A 10,561-nucleotide genomic window follows, 5' to 3' on the forward strand; every position below is an offset into this window, starting at 1 on the left:
TGCAAATTGGCTGGATACAAAATTAACTCAAAAGTGTCTGTAGCCTTCCTATACACAAATGACAAGCTTGCAGAGGAAGAAATAGGAAAACCACACCCTTCACATTAGCCACAAGCAATATAAAATATCTAGGAGTTACCCTAACTAAGCAAGTGAAGGACTTGTATGAAAAAAATTTCAAAACTCTGAAGAAAGAGATTGAAGATGACCTGAGAAGATGGCATGATCTTCCTTGCTCATGGATCGGGAGAATTAACATAGTAAAAATGGCCATCCTACCAAAAGCAATCTACAGATTCAATGCAATTCCTATCAAAATACCTACACAATTTTTTAAAGACATTGAAAGTTCAATTCTGAACTTCATATGGAAAAACAAAAACCCAGAATAGCTAAAACAATCTTGTACAATAAAAGGTGCTCCGGATGAATCTCCATACCTGATCTCAAACTGTACTATAAAGCAATAGTAATTAAAACAGCATGGTACTGGCACAGCAACAGGCTGGTTGATCAGTGGAATCAAATCGAAGACCCAGATATGAATCCACACACATATGGTCACTTGATTTTTGACAAAGAAGCCAAATCCATTCAATGGAAAAAGGATAGCATCTTCAACAAATGGTGCTGGTCTAACTGGAGGTCTATGTGTAAAAAAAAAATGCAACTGGACCCATATTTGTCACCTTGCACAAAACTCAAATCCAAGTGGGTGAAAGACCTCAACATAAAACCAGAGACACTAAGCCACTTAGAGGAAAAAGTGGGAAAGAGCCTGGAACATATTGGCACAGGAGACAACTTCCTGAACAGAACACCAACGTCCCAGGCCTTAATGTCAACCATTAATAAATGGGACCTCATGAGGCTGAGAAGCTTCTGTAAGGCAGGAGACGCTGTCAAGAGAACAAAGCGACAGCCTACAGACTGGGAAAAAATCTTCACCAACCCTACATCTGACAAAGGTCTAATATCCAAAATATATAAAGAACTCAAGAAATTAAACACCACCAAACCGAATAACCCAATTGAGAAATGGGGCTTGGAACTAAACAGAGAATTCTCAACAGAGGAGTATCAAATGGCTGAGAAACACTTAAAGAAATGCTCAACCTCCTTAGTCATCAGGGAAATGCAAATCAAAACAACTCTGAGATTCCATCTTACACCCATCAGAATGGCTAAGATCAAAATCTCAAGCAACACCACATGCTGGCGAGGATGTGGGGAGAAAGGAACACTCCTTCATTGCTGGTGGGAATGCAAACTAGTACAGCCACTGTGGAAATATATCTGGTGCTATCTCAGAAAAATGGGAATAGGGCTTCCTCAAGACCCAGCTATTCCACTCCTTGGAATATACCCAGAAGATGCTCCAGCACACAACAAGAAAATTTGCTCAACCATGTTCATAGCAGCCTTATTCATAATAGCCAGAACATGGAAACAGCCTAAGTGTCCCTCAGTAGAAGAGTGGATAAAGAAACTGTGGTACATATACACTATGGAATACTACTCAGCTATTAAAAACAAGGAATTCCCGAAATTTGTGGATAAATGGATTGAGCTAGAAATGATCATAATGAGTGAGTTAACCCAGAAGCAGAAAGAATCAAATGGTATATACTCACTTATAGCTGCATACTAGCCCAAGGGGCATGTCCCACAAAACCTTCACTTACCAGGAAACTGGGACAGAGGGGAAGGCATCCTATTGGGACTCTAAATGAGAGACGCATGGGAGAATAGCAAAATAAAAGGATACAGCGGGTCCTAGAAACCTACAAGTAGAACAATATGATAGGCAGATTTGGTCCCAGGGGTCCCGCTCAAACTAAGGCACCAGCCAAGGACAATACAGGAGGTAAACTTTAAACCCCTACCCAGATCTAGCCAATGGTCAGAATATTCTCCACAGTTGAGTCGAGAGTGTGATACGACTTTCTCACGTACTCTGGTGCCTCACATTTGACCATGTCCCCTGGAGGGGGAGACCTGGTGGCACTCAGAGGAAGGACAGCAAGTAGCCAAGAAGAGACTTGATACCCTATGAGAATATACAGGGGGAGGTAATCCCCCTCAGGAACAGTCATAGGGGAGGGGAATAATGGGAAAATGGGGGGGGGGAATGGGAGGATACAAGGGATGGGATAAACATTGAGATGTAACAAGAATAAATTAATTAAAAAAAAACTTATCATGGCTTATGAGAATGCAAATACTGAATATAAGAAGGTGCTTAGACCATTAAAGGAAAGAGCCACTCCATTAGATGACTGGGTAAAGGAGACAGTTAATATTAACTCTCCGGCATATCAAAATAATATTATGGGACAAGTTGCAGCCAGAGAGCCCAGATATCATAATACTCAGTGTTTTAAGTGTGGTAAAATTGGTCATGTGCAAAGAAACTGTAGAGATAGAAGGCGCAATAACCCAGTAGAAAACGAACTCATAGGAGAGAACAAGGAGGTTCTGGTCATGATGACAATGAGGTACCAAGACTCCCAGGGTACTGTAGTCACTGTGGAAAAGGGAAACATTGGTCTCGGGATTGTCAGTCTAAGAGAGATATGCAAGGCAATATCTTGCCGACAGGAAACGGCAGGAGGGGGCCATCAGCTCGGGCCCCTGTACACAATGCCAGCCGAATTCCTTTGGCCAGTCAGGAAGTGACAAACCTGCAGGAAAATGGTGATCTAATGCATGCTACTGAAGGCAGTGCAGCCTTTGATCTGCCTTCAAATATGTTTCTTACCCTATCTCCCCATGTTACAAATTGACTGTTACAAATTAAATACCGGTGTTTTCAGACATTTACCTTCAGGTACAGTAGGAATGGTTCTGGGAAGAAGTGGACTGACTTCTTATGCTTTTATTGTGCATCCCAGTATTATAGATAGAGATTCTAAGGAGGAAATAAAAATCATGGCATGTGTGAAAAAGGAGATGAAAATCGATGCTGGGGATAGAATTGATAGACTCCTACTGTTTCCTTACATTAAGGGCGAAGCCGCTCCAGTGGAAAGGACTGGTGCATTCGGAAGCACAGGGACATGTGTGTTCTGGCAAAGAGTAATTAATGATCAGAGACCTAAGTTAATTATACAATTGAATGGTCTTAAAATAGATGGCTTGGGTTGATCAGTGGAATTGAATCGAAGACCCAGATATGAGTCCACACACATATGGTCACTTGATTTTTGACAAAGAAGCCAAATCCATTCAATGGAAAAAGGATAGCATCTTCAACAAATGGTGCTGGTCTAACTGGAGGTCTATGTGTAAAAAAATGAAACTGGACCCATATTTGTCACCTTGCACAAAACTCAAATCCAAGTGGATGAAAGACCTCAACATAAAACCAGAGACACTAAGCCACTTAGAAGAAAAAGTGGGAAAGAGCCTGGAACATATTGGCACAGAAGACAACTTCCTGAACAGAACACCAACGGCCCAGGCCTTAATGTCAACCATTAATAAATGGGACCTCATGAGGCTGAGAAGCTTCTGTAAGGCAGGAGACACTGTCAAGAGAACAAAGCGACAGCCTACAGACTGGGAAAAAAATCTTCACCAACCCTACATCTGACAAAGGTCTAATATCCAAAATATATGAAGAACTCAAGAAATTAAACACCACCAAACCGAATAACCCAATAGAGAAATGGGGCTTGGAACTAAACAGAGAATTCTCAACAGAGGAGTATCAGTGGCTGAGAAACACTTAAAGAAATGCTCAACCTCCTTAGTCATCAGGGAAATGCAAATCAAAACAACTCTGAGATTCCATCTTACACCCATCAGAATGGCTAAGATCAAAAACTCAAACGACACCACATGCTGGCGAGGATGTGGAGAAAGAGGAACACTCCTTCATTGCTGGTGGGAATGCAAACTAGTACAGCCACTTTGGAAATATATCTGGTGCTATCTCAGAAAAATGGGAATAGGGATTCCTCAAGACCCAGCTATTCCACTCCTTGGAATATACCCAGAAGATGCTCCAGCACACAACAAGAAAATTTGCTCAACCATGTTCATAGCAGCCTTATTCATAATAGCCAGAACATGGAAACAGCCTAAGTGTCCCTCAGTAGAAGAGTGGATAAAAAAACTGTGCCACATATACACTATGGAATACTACTCAGCTATTAAAAACAAGGAATTCCCGAAATTTGTGGATAAATGGATTGAGCTAGAAATGATTATAATGAGTGAGTTAACCCAGAAGCAGAAAGAATCAAATGGTATATACTCACTTATAGCTGCATACTAGCCCAAGGGGCATGTCCCATGAAAGCCTTCACTTACCAGGAAACTGGGACAGAGGGGAGGGCATCCTATTGGGACTCTAAATGTGAGACACATGGGAGAATAGCAAAATAAAAGGATACAGCGGGTCCTAGAAACCTACAAGTAGAACAATATGATAGGCAGATTTGGGCCCAGGGGTCCCACTCAAACTAAGGCACCAGCCAAGGACAATACAGGAGGTAAACTTTAAACCCCTTCCCAGATCTAGCCAATGGTCAGAATATTCTCCACAGTTGAGTCGAGAGTGTGATATGACTTTCTCATGTACTATGGTGCCTCACATTTGACCATGTCCCCTGGACGGGGAGACCTGGTGGCACTCAGAGGAAGGAAAGCAGGTAGCCAAGAAGAGACTTGATACCCTATGAGAATATACAGGGGGAGATAATCCCCCTCAGGAACAGTCATAGGGGAGGGGAATAATGGGAAAATGGGGGGGGGAGGAATGGGAGGATACAAGGGATGGGATAAACATTGAGATGTAACAAGAATAAATAAATTTAAAAAAAAAGAAGTGCTGGTAGAAACACAGATGTTGATAGGATAGGGAGACGTTCCTTGGAAATCATCAGCAGGAAGCACCATATGCCAAGGCCTCACAGGAATGAGACTGGAAAGAGAATCAGTATGGAAAATGCTCAGGGAGTGTCTCCAGTAACTGAGCCACACACTCCACTCTAGTGCTTTTAAGTGCCCTTCACTTTTGGTCCTGCTACCAACCTAGCCAATCTTTTCCCAACCCACATTTTGGAAGCCAATCTGTTAGCCCACATGTCAGTGTCCATCAGTGGAAAGATGACAGCCGACCTTCCTTTGAGTCATTGTTCATTTCTGCTCTGATCAGCTGCACTAGGAATGATGTATGCTGAGGCAAGATGATGGAAAAAAGGTATTATACAGGGTGAAAAGAGTTTGAGAAGGAGATGTGGAGATATCCCATTAGGCAAGGATGTTACAGGCTTGTCCCCAGAGATGTTTCCAGGTTAGCTAATGGGGCATTTCTGAAAAGATGACTTTTTGAAGGGGCTAAAGATGACCATCTTATATTTCATTTATATTCAAAGTTTATTGAATGAGCATTTTTTTTTTTGCCCAGCATATATTCTTGATAGTAGTTGGAAAGTAGAAGATATGACACATATAGTCTCTGTGTATATCAATGCGTGAGCATTTTACAGAATGAGAGAGAGAGGAGCATGTGTGTCCATACCATGGGGATAGGAAAGCAAGCATGGTACTTTTTCAGAGCAGCATTTTTCTGTCTCCATCATGCATCCTGTAGATGAAGAGATATGGGCTTATAAACATAGGAAGTTTAAAGGCATGAAGTTCTTAAATGGATAAAATGAGCCAAGGTACTTTATAACCATATAACATGACTTTTTGTCTCTAGACATAATCATTATTAATAGAGACAGGACTGAGTATCTTTGTACTTCATTGTTTCATAAACAGCACTTATGGATCAGGCCTTGGTTCAAAGATCATCACTCCAGAGAGTCCTTGGGACACCACTTTCCAAACATCTCACTCTGTGCCTCAGTTGTCTCTTATATCATGACTTTGATTGCTGTTTATTATTCCTACCTGTAATTGTTCATGTATCTGTTTTCACACCCTTCTCCCCAATAAAATATGAATTTCCAAAAAAAAAAAAAAAAAATAGAAGGCTTGGTAGACAGCAGAGTCAATTTCTCCATCATTTGCCAGAAGTCTTGGAACCAAAATTGGCCACTTAAGAAGGTTTATACAGAAATTGTAGGAACTGGTAAGTTATCTCAAATAAAACAAAGTGTACAGTGGCTTGAGTGTGTGGGACCAGATGGGCAGATAGGGAGACTGAAACCCTATGTAGCTGACATTCCCATAAATCTATGGGGAAGAGACCTCTTACAACAATGGGGTACTCAGATTACTATTCCTGTAAATACGGAGATAAACAAGGTTGAAACTATGAGTGAATTGGTACGCGTTTCTGGGGAAGACATTAATGTAAGTGATCAGGGGCGACTACAGCTATGCCCATTGTCCAACCTCAGAACTCTTCAGGTTTAGAGTGTCAACATTTACAAGAGGGGCCACTGCTGAGATACCAACCACCCTGCCCCTCAAATGAATTTCAAACAGACCTGTATGGCAGGAGCAGTGGCCCTTAACAAAAGAAAAGTTGCAGGTGCTTCACGGTTTAGTGAAAGAGCAGCTAGAGGCTCAACACATCGAAGAATCTTCCAGTCCCAGGAATTCCCCTGTGTTTGTGGTAAGAAAGAAATCAGGTGGATGGAGAATGATAGCGGATTTGAGAGCCATAAATAAGATGATTCAACCATGGGTTCACTTCAACCTGGAATTTCTTTGCCTTCTTTGTTACCTAAGTCTTGGCATATAATTACAATTGATTTAAAAGATTGTTTTTTCACCATACCTCTACATGAGAAGGACAGGGAAAGGTTTGCTTTCTCAGTACCTACTCTGAACAGTAATTCTCCAATGAAGAGATATCATTGGAAGGTACTTCCACAGGGAATGTTGAATAGCCCAACTTTATGCCAGTATTTTGTGCAACAACCTTTAGAAATAATTCATAGGCAGTTTCCTCAATCTATCATATACCATTACATGGATGATATTCTGCTAGCTGATTCTGATCCTAGTGTTTTAGAAAAAATGTTTCAGGAGGCACAAAGAATTCTGCCATGCTGGGGATTACAGATTGCTGTGGAAAAAATACAAAGAGGAGATTCAATTACCTATTTAGGCTATAAAATAACTGAACAAAAAATTCGGCCACAAAAAGTACAGATATGTAGAGATCAATTGCAAACTCTTAATGACTTTCAAAGATTATTCGGAGACATTAACTGGTTAAGGCCTACAATCGGGTTAGCTACCTATGAGTTAAGTAACTTGTTTCAAACATTTCAAGGGGATTCAGATTTAAACAGTGGTAGGTATCTAACCGCTGAGGCAGAAAAGGAGTTAATTCTGGTGGAGCAAAAACTTCAAAAGGCATATGTGGATAGAATTGATCCTGAACTTGGTTACATTCTGCCTATTTTGCCTTTGAAACATTCTCCTACTGGGCTTCTTGTGCAAAGGGAAGACAGAATCATAGAATGGATATTCCTGGCAAATAAACAAAGCAAAAAATTGAAAACATACATAGGGAAAATTTCTGAATTGATTACAAAGGAAAGAATAAGGTTGGACCAACTGTCAGGGATGGACCCGGCAGAAAATGTAGTGCCTCTTACTGATCCTGAGATTATGTCATTATGGGTAATTAATGAAGATTGGCAAAAAGCTTGTAGTAACTATTTGGGAGACATTAACAATAGATACCCAAAAAGCAAATGTATACAGTTTATAAAAAGAACTAATTGGATCCTTCCAAGTATTGTAAAGAGGTCGCCAATCTCAGGGGCACCCACCTTTTTCACTGATGCAAATAAACCAAGTATGGCTGGTTATAAGTCTGATAAAATAACTAAGGTAATTAATACTCCATTTACATCAGTTCAAAAAGCAGAATTATATGCAATCTTTATGGTATTGTTAGATTTTCCTGAATCTCTTAATATAATTACTGACTCTCAATATGCTGAAAGAGTTGTTTTGCATATAGAAACTGCTGAATTTACTCCTGATAACACAGAATTGACTACCATATTTATAGAACTGCAACAGGTCATCAGAAGCAGAAATTATCCCTTATATTACTCATATTCTATCTCATACAGGTTTACCAGGTCCATTGGCACAAGGAAATAAAGAGATTGACAAATTATTGATAGGTAATGTATTTGAAGCCTCAAATTTTCATGAAAAGCATCATGTCAATGGTAAGGGGTTGAAGAAAAGATTCTCTATCACTTGGCAACAAGCCAGAGAAATAATCAATAAGTGTCCTACATGTTCCTTATACAGTCAACTACCATTACCTGCTGGAATTAAGCCTAGAGGTAACAAGATGGATGTGTTTTATTTTGCAGAATTTGGAAAAATGAGGTATGTGCATCATACCATTGATACATATTCAGGTTTTCAATGGGCAACTGCCTTAAGTTCTGAAAGGGCTGACTGTGTGATTACTCATTTACTGGAAATAATGGCATTTATGGGAATACCTGCACAAATTAAGACTGACAATGCTCCTGCATATGTGTCCCTTAAGATGAAAAACTTCTTTATGTATTATAATATAAAACATGTTACTGGTATACCTCAGAACCCCACAAGACAAGCAGTTGTGGAAAGAGCCTATTGAACCTTAAAAGAAATACTTATTAAACAAAAGGGAAGGGTAAAGACACCCAGGGACCAATTAAATAATGCTTTGTTGACTCTAAATTTTCTTAATGTGAATGATGAAGGGACGTCAGCTGCGGAGAGACATTGGGTGATAGAAAAAACTGAGGAGTTGGGACAACCAATACTCTACAAGGACTTGTCAAGTATGAAATGGAAACCTGCAGTAGTTTTGAGATGGGGTCATGGGTATGCGTATGTTTCCACAGGGAGTGAAAAAATATGGCTACCAACTAAACTTATAAAGATTAGATCTGACAATATAGCAAGTGAATCTTAAGAGCTACCTGGTTCTTACCACTTGACATTGTTCCACACAGCTTGGAGAACTAATGCCCTCTTCTGGCCTGTTGGTGTACATGCAGGTAGAGCCCTGTATTATTGGCAAAAAACAGGATGACTCTGAAGACTAAGCAGGCAGCCTGAGTGATTTAATCCCAAAAGCATGCCTCTGGCACTTCGAACAAAGTGACTCAATTGATGTTTCCTTGAAAAATTATATATGTACTAACATACCTGTACTAATGATTTCAAAAGTTTGCTTACTTTCAGAGCAAAAAACAGGACAATGAGGAAAATTGAACTTCTGCCTCTGGCACTACTGCTTCTTCCAGAAATTGCATGCATATTAACAATAAATCGGTTAGCCGAAAGGATCAATCCCAAAATAGCTAGCTTTTCCAGCGCTTGGCCAAAATATTATTTTTCTAGGGTATCCAAAAAAGATTTTTCTCCTAAACAGCATAAAGTAATTTTGAGAACACGACATCCCCATTTCCAGTAGGTGGGATGGGTATTTTTGGTGGGTTACCAATGCTCATTTTTGCCTAAGGGGGTTAGTTACAATTAATAAAAGTTTCATTTGGGGATTTCTTTCTTCTATCTTTCTATTTCTCTTATCTTTCTATCCCATCTGATATTAAGGAAAGGGGGGAAGGTAGGGAGGATATAGGTTTAGAGAATAAAAAGTAGATTATTGAATCTACTAGCTTCAAAAATCCTACATTGGTATTGTAGATTGATGAAAATTTAAGACTTTTGATTGATGGAAATTTAAGACTTCAACTTTTGCTTCACATTGATAAGAACTTAAATTGTATATTGCCATTCATTTTTGGCTTATGTATTGTATGTTATATGTTGACAAAATATTATATATTGTATGTTAGAAAATTAAGTTCATTTTGTTCAGTGTTTATTTAATGTATTATTCATGTACCACTAATGTCTTATGAAAAACTATTAATAATTTGTTCAGGGAGATCGGGGATAAAAGTTGGTATTTAGTTACATAGAAATCCTACTAGATACTAACTTACTTTGTCATAGAGCAGGTTTGTTTAATTTCTTGTATATGTCTTCAAAGGAATAGATTGATAACTGTAAGAATTGATAGAGTTGGTCTTCAAACTCTTCAGAGATCTACAGAATATGGCATTTGACAATGAGGGCTTTCCTGACAGAGAAAGACATCTGCTCCTGGCCGCATCTCCATTTGCATCATTGAAGATGGGGGCTTCAAGAGACGTGGGTGACAGAATGGTCACTGGACGGAGAAACTGCTCTTATCTCTACTGCTGATGACAGGCTGACTGTCTGCAATGATCAACAGTGATGCTGGAAAGTTGACTGTCCAGCTTTGAAGAGACTAGATGGACCAGACCGTCGGATTTCCTGCTTCAAAAAGCAGTTTGTTGGATATTTTGGGCCAATAAGGCTGAAGACTGATTACCCCAATGAAGGAGAGAATCCGGTGACTATCCAGGCAGTCTACTCTCTCTGTCCTATGCAACTTGGAAGTTGCCCGCCAGCACTTCCTTTATTAGATAGATTTTCCTTTTTGAGTCTCTGATGGGATTGAAGACTAGATAGCCACAGTGTTACTAGAAGCTTTAGTTTAAGAATTAAAAATACATTTATAGATTGATAATTGCAA

The sequence above is a fragment of the Acomys russatus genome, chromosome 6 (assembly GCF_903995435.1).
Source record: "Acomys russatus chromosome 6, mAcoRus1.1, whole genome shotgun sequence".
NCBI classification, from domain to species: Eukaryota; Metazoa; Chordata; class Mammalia; order Rodentia; family Muridae; genus Acomys; species Acomys russatus.